We start from the raw sequence: 21,224 nt of genomic DNA on the forward strand, positions 1-21,224 counted from the left end.
TAATGGCGCCACTAAAGAGCAGCTCTTCTCCCTGTCTAGTAATTAACCTCCACAGTGGTCCTGTCTTACGAGGGAAAGAGCAAAGCAACAATTACGGGACATGACTGAAACTCTTCGATAAAAATATCTCCGGAGAGTTTACCTTGTGAAAGCTTTCTCTGCGAGGCTGAGCAGTGTTGTCAGGGACTTATGAAAGCTTCTAACACTATTTCACCCAGTCATTTGTAGTGGGGTTAAGGTAAGACTGGGAAATATGGAATATGGGGTTGGTCAGGGTGGCTTGGAGGTCGAGATTAGTGTTGACCAAGAAATGAGGGCCTTAGAGATGCCTTAAGTAGTTGTGTAGTGATGTGCAGGGGTGTAAAAAGTACCCAGAAATTATACTTAAGTGAAAATATGGGTACCGTATCAAAATCTTACTCAAGTAAAAGTCAGAGTATCTGGCTAAAAACACACTTGAGTATAAGTAAAAATAATAATAATAATAATAATAATAATAATAATAATAATTCATTTTATTTGTATAGCGCTTCTCAATGACCCGAAGTCGCTGACAGTAGTTAGGAACATAGTAATAACAAAGAAACAAAACACAAAGAAACAAAAACAAAAGGAACATGAGACCATGGGAGGAACAGGGGAAGACAGCATGAGATAGCACAAAAAGACAGAGCGACAGTAGACAGACATCAATCTGGTTGGAGGGGGGGGGTTATGGGTGGGGGGGTTGAAGGCAAGGGAGAACAGGTGGGTTTTGAGGCGAGCTTTGAAGGTGGAGAGTGTAGGGGAGTCTCTGATGGACTGAGGGAGGGAGTTCTAGAGTCGGGGTGCAGTGCGAGAGAAGGCCAGATCACCAACGTTTTTGACCATCAGCACTAAGGGAGCAGCACCAGAGGAGACAGTGACCATCAGCACTAAGGGAGCAGCACCAGAGGAGACAGTGACCATCAGCACTAAGGGAGCAGCACCAGAGGAGACAGTGACCATCAGCACTAAGGGAGCAGCACCAGAGGAGACAGTGACCATCAGAACTAAGGGAGCAGCACCAGAGGAGACAGTGACCATCAGCACTAAGGGAGCAGCACCAGAGGAGACAGTGACCATCAGCACTAAGGGAGCAGCACCAGAGGAGACAGTGACCATCAGCACTAAGGGAGCAGCACCAGAGGAGACAGTGACCATCAGCACTAAGGGAGCAGCACCAGAGGAGACAGTGACCATCAGCACTAAGGGAGCAGCACCAGAGGAGACAGTGACCATCAGCACTAAGGGAGCAGCACCAGAGGAGACAGTGACCATCAGCACTAAGGGAGCAGCACCAGAGGAGACAGTGACCATCAGCACTAAGGGAGCAGCACCAGAGGAGACAGTGACCATCAGCACTAAGGGAGCAGCACCAGAGGAGACAGTGACCATCAGCACTAAGGGAGCAGCAACAGAGGAGACAGTGACCATCAGAACTAAGGGAGCAGCACCAGAGGAGACAGTGACCATCAGCACTAAGGGAGCAGCACCAGAGGAGACAGTGACCATCAGCACTAAGGGAGCAGCACCAGAGAAGACAGTGACCATCAGCACTAAGGGAGCAGCACCAGAGGAGACAGTGACCATCAGCACTAAGGGAGCAGCAACATAGAAGACCGTGACCATCAGCACTAAGGGAGCAGCACCAGAGGAGACAGTGACCATCAGCACTAAGGGAGCAGCACCAGAGGAGACAGTGACCATCAGCACTAAGGGAGCAGCACCAGAGGAGACAGTGACCATCAGCACTAAGGGAGCAGCACCAGAGGAGACAGTGACCATCAGCACTAAGGGAGCAGCACCAGAGGAGACAGTGACCATCAGCACTATGGGAGCAGCACCAGAGGAGACAGTGACCATCAGCACTAAGGGAGCAGCACCAGAGGAGACAGTGACCATCAGCACTAAGGGAGCAGCACCAGAGGAGACAGTGACCATCAGCACTAAGGGAGCAGCACCAGAGGAGACAGTGACCATCAGCACTAAGGGAGCAGCACCAGAGAAGACAGTGACCATCAGCACTAAGGGAGCAGCACCAGAGGAGACAGTGACCATCAGCACTAAGGGAGCAGCACCAGAGGAGACAGTGACCATCAGCACTAAGGGAGCAGCACCAGAGGAGACAGTGACCATCAGCACTAAGGGAGCAGCACCAGAGGAGACAGTGACCATCAGCACTAAGGGAGCAGCAACATAGAAGACCGTGACCATCAGCACTAAGGGAGCAGCACCAGAGGAGACAGTGACCATCAGCACTAAGGGAGCAGCACCAGAGGAGACAGTGACCATCAGCACTAAGGGAGCAGCACCAGAGGAGACAGTGACCATCAGCACTAAGGGAGCAGCACCAGAGGAGACAGTGACCATCAGCACTAAGGGAGCAGCACCAGAGGAGACAGTGACCATCAGCACTAAGGGAGCAGCACCAGAGAAGACAGTGACCATCAGCACTAAGGGAGCAGCACCAGAGGAGACAGTGACCATCAGCACTAAGGGAGCAGCACCAGAGGAGACAGTGACCATCAGCACTAAGGGAGCAGCACCAGAGGAGACAGTGACCATCAGCACTAAGGGAGCAGCACCAGAGGAGACAGTGACCATCAGCACTAAGGGAGCAGCACCAGAGGAGACAGTGACCATCAGCACTAAGGGAGCAGCACCAGAGGAGACAGTGACCATCAGCACTAAGGGAGCAGCACCAGAGGAGACAGTGACCATCAGCACTAAGGGAGCAGCACCAGAGGAGACAGTGACCATCAGCACTAAGGGAGCAGCACCAGAGAAGACAGTGACCATCAGCACTAAGGGAGCAGCACCAGAGGAGACAGTGACCATCAGCACTAAGGGAGCAGCAACATAGAAGACCGTGACCATCAGCACTAAGGGAGCAGCACCAGAGAAGACAGTGACCATCAGCATTGGTCATTTGCAGTTTATGGAGGGAGCGGGAGGTGATGCCAGTGAGGAGGGAGTTGCAAAAGTCCAGGCGGGAGGAGATGAAAGCGTGTATGAGGGATTCAGCAGCAGGGGGGGAGAGGCAGTGACAGATTTTAGCAATGTTGCAGAGGTGAAAGTATGATGTTTTTACAATGGAGCGGACGTGGGGGTCAAATGAGAGGGTGGGGTCGAGGAGGCCACCAAGGTTTCGGACTAGGGGGGAGGGAGGGATGGTGGAGTCATTGATGGTGAGTGTGATGGGCCCGGATCTGGTGAGGGTGGTTTTGGTGCCAATGATGAGAAGTTCCGTCTTGTCACTGTTTAATTTGAGAAAGTTGTGAGTCATCCAGGTTTGTAGTTCAGTAATGCAGGATTCGATGTGACTGGGGGGTGGGTTGTGGGGGGATTGTGTACTGATGTAGATTTGGGTGTCATCAGCGTAGCAGTGGAAGTTGAGGTGGTATTTACGGATGATGTGACCAAGGGGGAGAATGTAGCAGATGAAGAGCAGGAGGGAGATGAATTGGTGTCTGTCTGTGAGGTAGGAGATACAAGATGCAAGAGTTTTATTTGTCACGGCATATAGGTATACAGTGAAATGCGCGGGGTCTCGCCCGCAACGATGTGCATAATACAAGTAATAATAATAATAATAGAGTCCAACCAATAGAGCGACATAGTGCAATAAACAAGTAAACAAAGTAGGCATATCGGTGTCTGTACATGAGTTATTTACAGAGCATGGTAGGACATGCTAGGTCCTGTGGTAGTGCAGTACACTGTTAGCTACGGACGAGGCACTGGGTCTTTATGTACACTGCTATACAATGCTATATTATACAATCTCAAGCTATACTATTCTTTTTTTTTAAAACTTTGACCAGTCAGCTGGTTTTTTTCGCGTTTATCGCTTTTTTCTGGTCAAGTATGACCGACAGAAACAGGTTGAATGGGGTATAGATGGGGGGAAAGACACTCTGAGAAAATACGGCGAGTCCGGGAGTCGAACTCGTGTACCCCAGATCCGTGTTGTCCCCGACGCCGAAATAGCGTTCGAGGTACGCGGTGAGCTACTGGAGCTCCCCAAGCTATACTATTCTTAAAGTGACCTTTCCTTCTGTAAAGTGTCCATAGTGTGAGCGTGTGCAGCATGAGTGTGTGTGTGCTCAATATAAAGTGGCTGCTAGTGTGTGAGCGTGTACAGTGTGTGTGTTGTGTGTGTGCTTGTGCGTGGAGAGTTCAGTGTTCAAGGCTCTGATGGCCTGGGGGAAGAAGCTGAGCCTAAATCTCTCTGTCCTCGTTACTGGTGCTCGCAGGCGTTTGCCTGCCTGCAGCAGCATGAACAGGCTGTTGTTGGGGTGGTGAGGGTCTTTCATTATCCTGCAGGCTCTGGATTTGCACCTCTTGTTGTATAGGACCTGCAGGGTTGGTAGTGCAATACCCGTGGTACGCTCGGCTGAGCGCACCACTCTCTGTAGGGCCTTCTTGTCCTGTGCCGTGCTGTTGCCATACCAGGCAGTGATGTTTCCAGTCAAGATGCTCTCTACAGCTCCGGAGTAGAAGGACTGGAGTATCTTCCCAGATACTCTGAACTTCCTTAACTGTCTCAGGTGGTAGAGGCGCTGCTTCGCCTTTTATACGACTGAGTCTATGTGTGTTGTCCATGTCAGGTCCTCTGAGATGTGGACCCCCAGGTACTTGAAGCTGCTCACCCTGTCCATGGTAGCCCCGTTTATCCTCAGTGGTGTGTGTGCCTCTTGCTGTCTCCTCCTAAAATCCACGATCAGCTCCTTGGTTTTACCAATGTTCAGGAGCAGGCTGTTGTCCTGGCACCAGTGTTCCAGTACCTCAACCTCCTCCCGGTAGGCCTTCTCGTCGTTGTCCGAGATCAGCCCCACCACCACTGTATCGTCTGCAAACTTCACTATGGAGTTGGAGCTGAACTTGGCCACACAGTCGTGTGTGTATAGTGAGTACAGCAGGAGGCTCAGAACACAGCACTGGGGGGACCCAATGCTCAGGGTGATGGTGTTGGAGGTCTGACCCCCCACCCTGACCGCCTGGGGCCTTTCGCTCAGAAAGTCCAGTATCCAGGCGCTCAGAGCGGAGCTCAGACCCAGCTCGATCAGCTTGTCCACCAGTCTGGTGGGGACTATGGTGTTGAACGCTGAGCTGTAGTCAATGAACAACAGTCTCACATAGCCCCCCTTGTGTCGGTCCAGGTGAGAGAGGGTGCTGTGCAGTACTTGGGAGACCGCATCATCAGTGGACCTGTGTGGCCTGTATGCAAATTGCATAGGGTGCATATCACTGGGGAGGGAGGCACAAATGTGATCCTTGACCAGCCTCTCGAAACATTTCATGGCCACAGAGGTGAGTGCCACCGGTTTGTAGTCATTGAGACATGTTGGGGAGTGTTTCTTTGGTACAGGGATGATGGTAGACATCTTGAAGCAGGCAGGGACCACTGACTCCGCCAGGGATCGATTAAATATGGCGGTGAACACAGGGGCTAGCTGGTTAGCACAGGACTTACTGTAAGTATGCGTCCTGTTATTCCATCTGGGCCAGCAGCTTTTCTGGTGTTCACCTGCATAAATGCTCTTCTCACACTGTGTACCGACAACGAGAGAGCGTCCCCGCCCCCCCGCGGTTGCCCCCCCCCCCTCCACAACAGCCGGCGCGCCAGTGACGTCACTAGCCATTGAGCTAGCGGCGCCACTGTCTACACCAAACCGAGTGTAGAAAGAGTTGAGTTTGTCCACGAGAGAGGCGTCGTCGCTCCCCATTTAGGGGGCGCTGACTTTGTAGTCAGTTATCATCCTCAGTCCCCGCCATAAGCCTCTTGTGTAGTTTTGTGCCATTTGTGTCTCCAATTTATCAGCATATGTCCGTTTTGCAAGTTTTACAGCCTTGCACAGAGTATAGACTGTAGCCTTATACTCCTCCATGTTTCCTGACTCTCTGCCCAGGTTGTAGGCAGTGGTGTGGGATTTCAGAGCTGCTTTGATAGTACTATCCACCCACGGTTTCTGATTTGGGAAGACCCGCACCTTTTTAGTAGGGACAATACTATCAGCCAGTGTTGTAATGAAGCTCACAACGGTGTCCGCGAGCTCGCTGACGTCACTGGCGCTTCCTTGAAACATCCCCCAGTCGACGTCCTCGAGAGCGCCCTGAAGCGTGGCCTCTGATTGGTCGGCCCATTTTTTTGTCTCACGTGACGCCGCCGTCTTTGTTTGTAAACGGGATAGAGGAAGATGGCGTCATGATCGGACGTGCTGGTATCCCCCGCCAACGGCGGAGCCGGTACAGCCTTGTAGCCGGCTCTGAACGGGGTGTAGCAGTGGTCGAGCGTGTTTCCTCCACTTTTTTTCCATAACTTTTTTCAGATTTGCCTGATTGAAGTCACCAGCTACGATCATGGCTGCGTCCGGGTGCTTGATCTGGTGTTTGTTGAGATGCTCCGCCAGCTCCGCCAGGGCCCTGACGGTGTTTGCTTGGGGAGGGATGTATACTGCAGTCATGATGACCGCTGTAAACTCTCGGGAAGGTGGAAAGGGCAACATAGAATGGAGAGATGTTCCATGTCCGGGGAGCATGAACGGGAGAGTACCTTTACCTCCTTGTGGCCAACCCAACCGTTGTTGGTAATGAGGCAGACCCCCCCGCCGACGCTCTTACCGGAGGCTTCCGTGCGATCCGCTCGGAAGACGGTGAAGGAGTCCGAGGGAGAGACGCTGTGATCCGGAGTCGCTGGTTTCAGCCATGTCTCCGTAAAGCACAAGATGTTGACGTCTCTTACTTCTCGTTGGAATCGGACCCTCGCTCTCAGATCGTCCATCCTCCCCTCCAACGAACATGCATTCGCCAGAAAGATTGATGGAATTGCCGGGCTGTAAGCAGATCTTTTTAACCTCAGTCTGATTCCTCCTCTCTTCCCTCTGTGTTTCTTCCTGCCGGCTCCTCTGTCCTTATCCCGCCTGATCTCTGGTGGCCAATCTAGGCATAAAGTTACAGGGTTTTTTCAACCTGTAACTTGTTCAGAGACCAGCAGGGCTGAGTCGTCCCCAAACAGGAACAAGTTGCAGTCACAAGCTGACGACATGTCATTTGCATAAATTAGGAACAGTGAGTTGTAAACTGTATGGAAACATGAAGTTAGCTCATGCTACTGGAAAACGGACGCCTCGTCATTAAATTAACGAGTTAAAAATGATCACGCCCCTTTTCCCCCCCCACGGTTGCCGCGGTTGTCTGTTCTACATCCACGGGTGCCTTGACACACCGCGGGATTGCGGTGATGCGGTTACCGTGACAGCCCTATTACATATGCCATACATTAGGGCTGAGGTCACCTGTTATTCAGCTCAAATCATTGACATATTGAAAGCTAACATTGGGGAGCTGCAGTGATACCTTTTATGAAACCTGTATGGCTTTCTAATTGTGATACCATTATGTTCAACCAACAAGCTAAATGATATCAATCATGTGATGCAAATAAAAAGCTTGCTGGGTGTGAGTAGGCTACATCACATCTTAAAATTAAGTATTTTCTATGTCTACTGTATTGCCTTTAACAATTTCTCACATCAATGATGTAAATTGTGTGTATTGCTTTGCTCCATACAGAAGGAGAGACGTGTCGGTAACACTGAGGTGAAGGACATCAGGACCCAAGACGTCTCTGCACCCGATGACCGTTCAACCCCAAGGCCATGGCTGGCTCTTCTGTCCAGGGTTTAGAAAACGGTATGTTTCACATAATATGTAAAATCAGGGCTCGAAATTAACATTTTTACTTGGTAGCACTGGTGCTCCCAACTTCAAAAAGTTGGGAGCCCAAATGTTCGAACGTTCGAACCTTCGTTCGTTACGTTGGCATTCGAATTCTAAATCAACATTCGCATTTTAATGTTTGAGAGCCAGCCGTGTTTTCCTTTTTACCCCCTTGAATGCCCAAACCCACTCCAATGTTAACTTAATATCGCCTAATCTATGTTTTAAATTATGGCTATGTGTCTAATCTGCCCGTCACTTATCCAAGACTCATTTTCCAGTCAACATTGTCAAGGCAGATTGTTTTTTTATCGCTTCATTTCCGTTTGATAGCATTTTGAAAATCACTTGTTTTCGCCGAAAAAACAACCCATTCTATGATAATCGTCTTTTACTGGAATATTCCAGAACGTTGTCATTTGTCGGCCTATTTATGAATCGTTTTCAAATAAACGCTAGATGATCGATATTATGTGTGCGCACGCACGCTCGTGCCGCGCGCTGATAATCGCTGCTCTTATTTCCTGATGGCTTTTACAGTCAAAACAGCTATATCACATATAGGGGAAACGCTTATATATCCGTGAAAACGAGTCTGATTATCCTAAGACTGATAACATAGATTCCTTACCTGAGGTCAGATGGTATCCAAATGGTTTATTCCAATTTCCGATCGCCATTCAAAAAAATCGCTCATTTGATTGATCCATCGTGTATACAGTAAAACACATATTCGCCGCGGCACCAAGGCTCCAGAATGAACTCTGGTAGACCCCGGTTACATCAGTGAGAAGTAAAATGTGGAGTCAGAAATCCTTTCTCCCATTCACTTTCATTGAGTCCAATCCAAAAGGGTGATTTACCATCTGGGAGACGATAGGGGGCGCTTTTTTCACATCTGAGCGCCGGCGGTGCCTGGATCTCCAACGGTAGGCTCGCTTGATGCAATATGATTTCAGATCGCTAATAAAAAAAAGAAAATTTAAACGAGAAATCTCGTGATGGGCATTCAATGGTCGGGGGGTAAACCCGAGAAAAGCCGTGAGTGGCATTCAAAGTGTTTAAAGAAATTCGTATTATTGTTATATTTTTAATATTTATTTCTATTCATTCTGTTTAAACCAATGGGGTTTTTCTTCACAGTTGCAAATAAAGATTAGGCTACACTAATATTATAGTATTAAAATAAACTGATGAGTTATATTCATTAGAAAGTTGATTTAATTGATTTAGTTGGGCTGGGGCTTGGGCTGGAAAGTTGATTTAATAAAAGAAAAAAGACTAATTTAATCAGATTAATCACTTTATTCAAATTGAGGATTTAGTTTGAGGATATAAAAAAAAATTATTAAAAAAATCATTGACATATTGAAAGCTAACGTTGGGGAGCTGCAGTGATACCTTTTATGAAACCTGTATGGCTTTCTAATTGTGATACCATTATGTTCAAGCAACAAGCTAAATGATATCAATCATGTGATGCAAATAAAAAGCTTGCTGGGTGTGAGTAGGCTATACTTTACCACATAGATCACTGTCTTGCCTTTAACAATTTCTCACATCAATGATGTAAATTGTGTGTGTTGCTTTACTCCATACAGAAGGAGAGACGTGTCGGTAACACTGAGGTTCAGGACTTCTCTGCACCCGATGACAGTGTCGGTAACACTGAGGTGAAGGACATCAGGACCCAAGACGTCTCTGCACCAGATGACCGTTCAACCCCAAGGCCAGGTTTGAAGCATCGTCTGTCCAGGGGTTGGAAAACAGTATGTTTCACTGTCACACAATATGTAAAATCAGGGCTCGAAATATAAAATTTTACTTGGTAGCACTGGTGCTCCCAACTTCAAAAAGTTGGGAGCACCAGCAAAGATTTAGGAGCACCCACCAAAATGTAAGGAGCACCAACAATATGTCATATATTTTTTGTATTGATAAAAAAAACGACAATATAACAGTACTGTAATTAGGCATGTCGGTATGACATTTTGAAGGTATGATAACCTTGGGCAAAAATACCGCGGTTCACGGTATATCACGGTATTCGGTAAAAAAATTATAATAATTCCCATTGATCTGTAGTGTTATTTATGAATGTGTGAAGACTGTCTGTATTACACACAGAGGGAACTGTCTGACCACTTTCAAACTAAGTACAGACTAAAAAATACTTCCAAATAAACTTTAGGCTACATGTCAAAAGGGCAATACGTTTTGTTAATGTAATGTAATCTACTTGCACAGATGTATGTTATATAGCCTATTCTTACTGGATTAAACATACATTTAAACAATTCATCTTTTGTGGAAGATCAACAACTCTAACAACCACCCACGGAACTATGTGTTGGGGATAAGGGTTCTGCATGGACTATATTGTTTGTTACTTTCCTGTCAGCACACTAGCTCAACGTCAACAGAGTTTAAGATTAATAAATGTTTGGCGTTGTCTTTTGACATCCAGCCTCAGACTCCTATCCTTCTCATGATTATCAATATGTAACGGAATGTAGGCCAATCTCGCTAACGTTAGTCGACCGAAATCAATTGGCAACATGATTCACCGGTACTACTAGCTAGCTGGCTAACTAGCTAACGTTAACTAGCTCACGTCAAAACGAACGGGTTGGTGTGGCCATTGCGTTATTTATATTTGACATTAGCTATTTATGGGTGGATCAGTCACTAGATCAGTCACATTAAAGGAGGTTGCACCAGAACAATTATTTGTGTTGTGTTAAAACCTCAGCATGTGGATCCATTTCATAATTGTATCAGTTAATAAAAATATAATACAAATAAAATAAAATATAACCGTGGCTTGGTTGCATTTCTTGTTTATAAAGAAGAATACAGTAGGTAGTTGGTAAACAATGGTAAACATAAATTAACTAGGCCTGTCCCCAACTAAGGATTTGTATAGTCGACTTTGATTGGCCAAAATAAAAATAAAAGCATTCCATTGCAAAAAAAATGCATGCAAAAAACAAAAAAAATTATAAAACGTTTTTATTAAATAAACTTTTTTTTATTTATTTAAAAAAAAAATCATTCCATTTGGGGTGTGGGAGGTGCTTAACACTTCCGGCGCCCACTGCACGCGCACACACACACACACACACACACACACACACACACACACACACACACACACACACACACACACACACACACACACACACACACACACACACACAGATCGCTGTGAAATAAACATCTGACTAACCCAAGATTGGTAACATAGAGTCCTTACCTCACATCTGATGTCCTGCAAAAATATTAATCCAATTCCTGTTCGCCATTCCAAATATTGATCCAACGTTATATATCCAAAACACATAATCCACGCTGCTCAGAGTGTCCCCAGTCAATGTGTTATAACGATGCATGCCCGAGAATGAAAACCTGGACCGGACTTCTTAGATTGATGCACAGCCCCAGCCAGAGGGATTCCAATGATGTGCAATACCATCCGGGAGACGATAGGCGGCGGTATTTGCCCTTTGCAAGCTCAGACCCATTCCCAATGATAACGTCAGGCTAGATGGATGAAAAATGAATGGATATAGCGAATAAAATAAATATTGATTAAAACCCGAGATTTCTCGGGTTTGGCGCCCAGAGCATGGCGAGTTAACCCGACTTATCTCGGGTTTGGCCTCCAAAGGGTTAATGTCTGATTTAATGTCTGATTTAACCTAAATCAGACATTAAGCACCCCCCAAAGCCCAAATGGAATGACAAAAAATATATATTATATAAATAAAAGAATTAATTTAATAAAAATGTTTAATTTATTTTTTATTATTTTGCATGAAATTTTTTGCAATGGAATGCTTTTATTTTTTTTAATCCGACATTAAGCACCCCCACAGCCCAAATGGAATGAAAAAATAAAATAAAAAATGTATTTGATAAAAAGTATTATTTTTTGTCATGATGTCATAACAGAATGTCATGATGTCATAACAGATTGTTATAACGGAATGGCATGATGTCATAACAGAATGTCTCTAAAATGTTCTAAACGAAGGTTTGAACGTCCATTTGAAAAACCCTGACGAAGTTTGAATCCCAAAAACAGGCTTCGGGGACAGCCTTACCATACATATTATTTATATTATTCAAATGGACCTCAAACATGTTCCGTTGTGATGTCACAGTATGATGTCATAATAGAAAATTCTAGACCATTTGTGATGTTACAGTAGGATGTCATAATAGAACGTTCTAGAACATTTGTGATGTCACAGTATGATGTCATAATTAGGGCTGTCAAAATTAATGTTTTAATTTTGGAGATTAATTTTAATAATTTAAAGCATTAAAATAAATTAATCTAGATTAATCTATGGAGTAAAACATCTTCAACGTTCTGAACTTTCAGCAGTATATTCGCCACGGATATAAGAAAGAGGTCTAGCTGAGTCAATGTTGATGGTTTTGTTGAACATTTGTATTTCACAGGAGAGAAACTATTCAAAGAAAGCTATTAAAATAGTATTTAATCTAAATATACTTTCTTTGTGTTGATTTTACATTAATTCTATGATTTTACTCAAGTAGATATCTGTTACAAGCTTTGGTTTTAAGTAGAAATGCTATTTTTAATCTAGATTAGGGGAGAGATTACAAAGAGTTAATCACCTATCAAAGACACTCTGACACATTGTGACAACCAACCCCATCATGGGGATGGTTGTCACAGACTATGGGGTTGGTTGTCACGCCATGTGTCAGAGTGTCTTTGATAGGTGATTAACTCTTTTTTGTTACAATACGTTGGAAAATGAGAGGGATACACATTCCAAGCCAACATTTTAAGCTTCAATTTAATGTAGGAATGACTATTGAAAGATGTTTTGATGATGAGCAATTCACACTAGAGTAAAAAGTGTGACAAAAAATATATTAAAAAGAAGACAAGAAGGCAGAACTAAATTTGAAAGTTTAATTGCATTAAGTTGACAAAAATACATAACTTAATGCATCTTAACATGAACATAAACAGGAAACACATCTTTAGGCCATCCAAAATAAGAACAGAAAAAATCGGCCTAACAATAGACCAGGCTGCAGAAACAAATTAGTGGGGGGGCATAAAATGTTCTCGGGGGGGCACAATGGTTTTTCAACACAGGTTCCCTTTTATACGTTTCAGCTGGGACAACGGCGCTGTGGCTTGCTTGGCGCTGCCCACGGTGCTGAACTAAACAGCAGAGAGGCAATTGAAAAATAAAATGTCTCTCTATCTTTTTTTATGACTTATACTTTATTGCATATTTTTTCTTTTTGCACACAGTACTTCAGGACAATACAATGAATGACATATTTTGCATCAGCATGGGTCAGTCCTGAAGGACAACACAGACACCTAGACCCCTAACGTCTAGGTTACACTGATAACCCTCATAGACAAAAAAAATAAAAACATAAGAATAAGTAAACATAAACAAACGAAAAATTCTACCATAAAAAAATAAAAAATAAAAAATAGAAAGATAAATTAGACTAAGCCGAGAATAAAATGGGAAGTCATACCAAAACAAAAACAAAAACACCAAACGAAAAAATAAATCTACATTAAAACATAGAGCCATTGTCGACATACACATGGTGCATTTGTCAGGTATTATATACTCATGTGCATCGTCGCTGTCTTATAGTGAGTGAAATTGCAAATATTTCCCCCATTTGCTAATATATTTGTCTCCTTTCTCTCCTAAACTAAAAGATATTTCCTCATAGGCAGCTACCCTACCCAGTTCTCCACTCCACTCTCGGAATGACGGGCCTTCTGGTGCCTTCCAGCCTCTCATTATGATCTGTTTGCCTATCATAATACTAGTCTGTATCCAATCAGCTAGGGGTTTTGCGATATGGCTAAGACTGCAGGGATCCCCCAGGATATATAAACCAGAGCAGAAATCATACTCCGTCCCTGTGACCTCTGTGATGTAGTCATGTATGTTACTCCAGAAGTCTCTGATTTTCGGACATGACCAGAGTGCATGGACTAGGTCCCCCTCCCCTGTCTGACATTTCCAGCAATCTGGGTTCTCTTTCAGGCCCAGTCTATACATTTTAGAGGGGGTCCAATAAATGCGGTGGAAGATCTTGAATTGTATTAGCCTTGTTCTAATATCCCTGGACACCTGTTTGGGGATCCCCGAGATTATATCCCAGTCCTCTTGCTCAAATGTGACCCCTAGATCCTTTTCCCAGACTATTTTGAGAGCAGAGGATATCCCACTGCCCTCCCTGTCGATAAACATGGAATAGTAAACCGAGGCCTCATGTCCCAACCCAGAAATAGCCAAAATCTTTTTCAGCAGGTCTGTACCCTGGGGGAGGGTCTGTGGAGAGCCAAATGTGCCTATGAGAAGATGCCTCAATGCCAGCTGATATTGTTGAATCAGTTTTTCAAAAGATTTTAATGCATCATCTTCATAGAGGTCCCCCAGGGTGAGGATGCCTTTGTCTATCCATTCCTTCCACATAAAGGGGGATCTGCATATACACAATTTTGGGTTGGCCCATAAGCCTGCTGACAGGCTTAAATGTGGGTTGATATGGAAGATGCGAGACACCTTCTTCCATACGGCCTGTAGGTGAGAGATAATAGGGTGAGTTCGGGCAGTTGGTGGTAATTTAGCTGTAATATACGACAGTGGGGGCAGCCGTGTGTATACCGACTGCTCCATTTTGTACCATGGAGGTGCTCTCTCCGGGGGCAGGGCCCACTGTGTCATATGTCTGAAACTGTAAGCATAATGATATAGTAATAATTTGGGGAGACCCAGGCCACCTCTGTCCACAGGCTGTTGTAGTTTACCAATACGCATCCTGGGTCTTTTACCGTTCCACAGGAATGTGTTGTATATTCTATCAAATTGTTTAAAATACTTGCTAGGTATTGCTATCGGCAGTGACTGGAGGAGGTAGTTTACTCTGGGAATGCAGTTCATCTTAAGAACATTAACCTTGCCCCACAGTGACAAGAAAAGGGGAGCCCATCTCTCCACATCCGCTGAGATTTTGCCTAGTAGTGGGTCAAAGTTGACACTAACAATGTCGTTTACTTGCTTGGGGAAAAGAATCCCTAGATACCGAATACCCTTTTCAGGCCACTGAAAGGAGCCATCTTTAAATAGTGATTTGGGGCAGTAGGACGTTAGGGGAAGAGCCTCCGACCAATTAACCTTATACCCTGAAAATCTTGAGAACGTATCTATTGTCTTGAGTAGTGCGGGTACAGCATTGCCTGGGTCTGTAACAAAAAGCAAAATGTCATCTGCATAAAGCATACGTTTTTGGGGCGTGCCTCCTACTGTAACTCCAGGGAAACTTGGGTCCTTACGTATAGCTGCTGCCAAGGGCTCAAGCGCTAAACAGAAGAGCAAAGGAGAAAGGGGCGAACCTTGGCGTGTCCCGCGGCCTAGTTTGAAATATGAGGAGATTATCCCATTTGTTTGCACCGCTGCCTCCGGTTGGTTATACAACAACTTCACCCATTTTATAAAGGTCCGACCGAAACCAAACGCCTCCAGGGTTGAAAATAAGTACTCCCATTCTACGCTGTCAAACGCCTTTTCCGCGTCCAGTGAGATGGCGGCCGTTGGTTCATTATCGCTACTGACTGCCCACATTACATTGATAAGGCGTCTGACGTTATCAGACGAATTTCTTTTGCGAATAAACCCAACTTGGTCAGGATGCACCAGGGAGGATATTACTCCATCCAAACGGTTTGCCAGTATTTTGGAAAGCACTTTTACATCCTGGGAAATCAGGGAAATTGGACGATAATTCTTGCACTCGGAGGGTTCCTTATCTTTTTTCAATATTAAAGATATCAAGGCCTGTGATAGGGTGGGGGGTAAATAGCCTCTATCCAAAGCTTCAATATACCTACTCTGCAGTAGAGGTGTCAACTCTGTTGAGAAGCATTTAAAGAACTCAGCTGTAAGACCATCAGGCCCCGGCGCTTTACCGGACGGCAATTTCCTAATAACCTCTGCTATTTCATCCTCTGTTATTGGGGCGTCTAAGTACTCACGTTGAGCCGCGTCTAATGTAGGGAGATCCAGCCCGCTAAAAAATAAAGGAATTTCCTGCTGTGTCGCCTTGGAAGAGGAAGTGTAGAGACCCATGTAGTATTCTTTAAAAGTATTGTTAATATCACTAGCCTTAGTCACGACGGCTCCCCCCTGTACCTGAATAGCCGAAATAGTGGATGATGACTCCTTGTGTTTAATATACCTGGCCAGCAACTTCCCGGCTTTGTCCCCCGATTCAAAGTAATTCTGCCTGGCCCTAAACAGTCCAAACTCTATCTTCTGTGAAAGGATACAATTATACTCATACTTTAATTGAGTTACAAGCCTTAAGTTATTTGGTGATATTTTTTGTTTGAGCTGACCCTCCGCAACCAGCAGCCTTTTTTCTAAATCGCCCATTTTTTCTTTCTGCTTTCTGCTTTTTCTTATGATGCATATTGAATTACGTGACCCCTCACAAAAGCCTTCAGAGCTTCCCAAGCAACCCCTGCTGATGGCGCAGAAGGAACATTTGTCTCTATATACATATCAATCTGATTTTTCAGCATGGCTTTAAAGTCTATATCCTGCAGTAGAGACAAGTTAAATCTCCATCTAGAGCAGTGTTTCTCAACTGGTGGGTTGCGACTAGGGATGTCCGATATTATCGGCCGACCGATATTATCGGCCGATATCGGCAGTAAAATGTGATATCGGAAAATATCGGTATCGGTTTAAAAACAAAAAAAAACAATAACAATATTTGTTATATATATATCCAGTGAAATTATTAGTTATTCAGTTTTTTGGACGGGGAAACCCTGCATATATCGGTATCGGTTGATATCGGTTGATATCGGTATCGGAAATTAAGAGTTGGACAATATCGAAATATCGGTATCGGTAAAAAAGCCAATATCGAGCATCCCTAGTTGCGACCCAAAAGTGGGTCGCGGGGCCATTTTGAGTGGGTCGCGGAAGTGTGTGAAAAAAATAAAAATAAAAAAATAATAATAATTCCCTTTTTTTTTTCTCACTACCTATCTTTGTGAAAGTGGCTTCTCAGCTCTGGTCCAGCTGAAGACAAAGCGGAGGAACAGATTGGACATTGAGCATGACCTCAGAGTTGCTTTGTCTACCATCACCCCAGACTTTGAGACTCTTGTCAGGAGCAAACATCATCCCCAGTTATCCCATTAGTTCCCTGCATGTTAAGCTAAGAAATCTGCTAAGAATAGCATATTATTTATTATTATTTTATTTCATTGGGTTTTAGCCCTAGTTGCACTTTTGTTGCAACCTCAGTTATCCCATTAGTTCCCCCAAATTTAGGTCTGTTATGTTAAGCTAAGAAATCTGCTAAGAAGCATATATTATTTATTAATCTTTTATTTCATTGGGTTTTTAGCAATAGTTGCACTTTTGTTGCACTTTTTTGTGTTTATTTCATGTTTTGAAAGATTGCGTATTACTGCAATTTTTTTTTACATAAATCATAGTGGTTAAAAATTTTGGGTCGCGACTTAATGACTAAGGAAAATGTTGGGTCCCGAGGCTAGACCAGTTGAGAACCACTGATCTAGAGGACCTCTTTGCACGGTCAATGGGGAGCAGCTCAAGGGTCACCCTTGCATGATCTGACACTATAATGTTGCCAATTGAACAGGCCAATGTAGATGGGAGCAGATCTTTCGAGATAAAAAAATAATCAAGCCTTGAGAATACACCGTGAACCGAAGAAAAAAATGTATAGTCCCTCCCCTTAGGATTTAGAGTACGCCAAGCATCTACCAGCCCCAATGCAGAACACATTCCTCCCACTGTGGAGGTTGATCTGGGGGGTCTAGCAGTGGTTGGTGTACTTCTATCCAGAACAGCATCCATAGTAATATTCATGTCCCCTGCCCATATGATTGGATAGTCACCCATGTCATTTAATTTACATTCCAGGCCAGTAAAAAACATTGGGACATCCCCATTAGCAGCATATGTATTGGCTAGGATAAATACTTTCCCCTGAATCTCAGCCAAAATAATAACAATCCTACCTTCTTCATCTTTGAGTTCTCTCAGACATTTAAATTGCAGCTGTTTGTTCACTAGTATAATGACTCCCCTACTTTGACTGGTACCGGCACTGCAGAACACGTGACCCACCCATCCCTTACATAAGCGCTTTGATTCATCCAATGACAAATGACATTCCTGCAAAAACATTATATCATACCTGGAGGATTTCAATTTATAAAGTACTTTGTTCCTCTTGATTACATTACCCAAACCATTTACATTCCATGTGGCGAGGGACAGTTTATTATTATTCTGAGCAGACATGGGCGTGCAGAATAGTAATAATGACCGATGATATCCTGACAACTAACAAGTGAAGTATTTTTAACCATGTCGACAAACGCAGGGCTCTTGACAAAAAACAATAAAAAAAAACCATGACACGCTGTAAACAAAACATAGCGTGATGAAAAAAACACACCAAAAAAACTAAAACAAAAACACAGACAAATACGATTCTGGAACATGACCCGTCGGTAGAGTGGTTCGCTCTGAGCGCCGCCCACTCGCGGCATTGTTTTGGCAAACGTTTGCGCACGTTTGTCATAAAGTGACATCATTCATTCTCAATGAATTAGAGAGTCCAGCTCGTTTAACGCTAAAGGAATGCTAACGGGATATTGAAGGACAGCCGGTAGGCTAGTAGAAGGAAAGGAGAAGAAATCAAAACAAAAAATAAAAATATCAACCCCGCTCATCCATAACGAGCGAATATAGAACAAGTCATACCGCAAATGTCATACGTAGCAAGTAACCAAGTCACTGCGTTATTCAATAGTCTTGTAGGCTAGTCCCCAGTTGGCTCACAGTCAATATAGCATCCGTTAGCACTGGCGTGGTAGCCGGCGGTTATCATCCGTTAGCACTGGCTGGTTAGCCGGCTGTTAGCATCCGTTAGCACTGGCTGGTTAGCCGGCTGTTAGCATCCGTTAGCACTGGCTTGGTAGCCGGCGGTTATGATCTGTTAGCACTGGCTGGTTAGCCGGCTGTTAGCATCCGTTAGCACTGGCTGGTTAGCCGGCTGTTAGCATCCGTTAGCACTGGCTTGGTAGCCGGCGGTTATCATCCGTTAGCACTGGCTGGTTAGCCAGCTGTTAGCATTCGTTAGCACTGGCTTGGTAGCCGGCAGTTATCATCCGTTAGCACTGGCTGGTTAGCCGGCTGTCAGCATCCGTTAGCACTGGCTGGTTAGCCGGCTGTTATCATCCGTTAGCACTGGCTGGTTAGCCGGCTGTTAGCTCCTGCAGATTACAAAGTAGAGCTTTCTACTGAAATGCGAGAGACGGATCCTTCCCCTGGGGAATATTCCCGAGTAGAGCTTTCTACTTGACTTTAAGTAAACATTACGTTACCTTTTAGTCGCGAGTAAACGTTACTTTAATCACAAAATAGAGCTTTCTACTCAAGTGTGATATTCCCGAGTAGAGCTTTCTACTCGAGTATGACTTTAAGCCTTTTGTTTCAGGTTTCTAGTCGCAAGTAGAGCTTTCTACTTTAGGTTTTGACTTTAAGTAAACATTACGTTACCTTTTAGTCACGAGTAAACGTTACTTTAATCACAAAATAGAGCTTTCTACTGAAGTGTGATATTCCCGAGTAGAGCTTTCTACTCGAGTATGACTTTAAGCCTTTTATTTCAGGGTTCTAGTCGCAAGTAGAGCTTTCTACTTAGGTTGAGTCAAATAGGGAGCGATGGCGAGCCGGGGTTTGAGGGGAACGGGATGAGAACACGCCATCCTCCCGTGGAATAGGGAGCGATGGCGAGCCGGGGTCCGAGGGGAACGGGATGAGAACACGCCATCCTCCCGTGGAATAATAGGGAGCGACGGCGAGCCTCACCCCAGGAACGAGGATCACGACGAGGGAGCAGGGAAGTAGCCAGCTTGACGTCTGGAGTGGGAACACTGGAATCCTCCCGTAGAGAATTAGAGAGCGAAGGCGGTGTCCCACTCCAGGCAAACGGCGACAGGTGGTGATGGCTGGCACGTCGTCTCACGCCGGATGATCACGCAGGTGATGGTAGCAACAAGATGGCACGACGTCTGGAGTGAGAACATAGGGATCCTCCCGTGGAAGTATAGAGAGCGAAGACGATGTCCCACTCCAGGAAACGGCAATAGATGGTAGCGTACAGAACGACCCGACGAGGAGTGGAGGGGAGTCCGCAATCTAAGTATTCTCCCGAGCTGATCGCAAACTCAAGTTCAAGTTCAAGTTCTTTAATAGTTGTCATACAGAAGTACAGAATACTTTCATACAAAATGCTTCTTACTGTTACGCTCCAGAGACTGTGCTAGACAAGATAGTATCAAATAACATAATAACATAATATAGCATGAATTTAGAAGAAGAAAATGAGGTCACAGTTGTTCGGTATAGACATATGTACAATGTTCTGAGTTACCATATAATATACAATACACAATACTATGCAGTGTACTAATGTACAGTACTATCTAGTGCAAAGCAGAAATGGGATGAGGTACAATTTTAGGTACAATTTACAGTAAGGTGTACGAGTTGTAGTGCAATCCTTCATCCATAAATATAAAGTGTGGGGAGTGGGTGCTACAGTGTGTTTGTTTAAAGTGGGTGTGTGCTATAAAGTGTGTGTAGTGGGTGCTACAGTGTGTTTGTTTAAAGTGAGTGTGTGCGTGTGGATGTGTGTGCTATGTGTGTTTGGTGGTTGTTGTTGTGTAGTGTTCATTCATTGTTCGTTTAGCAGCCTGATGGCCTGGGGATAGAAGCTACTTCTGAGTCTTTCTGTGCTCGCCTTGAGACTCCTGTATCGCTTGCCTGACGGCAGCAGTTCAAAGAGGCAGTTGTTCGGGTGGCTCGAGTCCTTAATAATTCTCTTAGCCTTCCCCTTGCAACGCTTGTAGTAAATGTTCTGGAGGGTGGGGAGCCCCCCTCCAATTGTGCGTTCGGCTGAACGTGTCACTCTTTGTAGTCTGCTTTGGTCTTTTGCAGTGCTATTCCCAAACCAGGAGGTGATGTTGCCGGTCAAGATGCTCTCTATTGTACATGAGTAGAAGTTCTTAAGGATCTTCTGGCTGACTTGGAACTTCCTTAGGCGCCTGAGGAAGTAGAGGCGTTGTCGTGCCTTCTTCACCACACTGTTAATGTGTATGGTCCATGTCAAGTCCTCGGATATGTGGGCTCCGAGGTACTTGAAGCTGTTGACTCTCTCAACCGGTGCCCCGTCGATGCTGAGGGGGCTGTAGTCCTTGACCCCCGACCTCCTGAAGTCCACAATCATCTCCTTTGTTTTGCTGACGTTCAGGGAGAGGCTGTTTTCCTGGCACCATCCCGCCAGGACCTTGACCTCTTCCAGGTAGGCCCTCTCGTCGTTGGCAGAGATCAGGCCCA

This window comes from Notolepis coatsorum (assembly GCF_963971535.1).
Source record: "Notolepis coatsorum genome assembly, chromosome: 15".
Classification (NCBI taxonomy): domain Eukaryota; kingdom Metazoa; phylum Chordata; class Actinopteri; order Aulopiformes; family Paralepididae; genus Notolepis; species Notolepis coatsorum.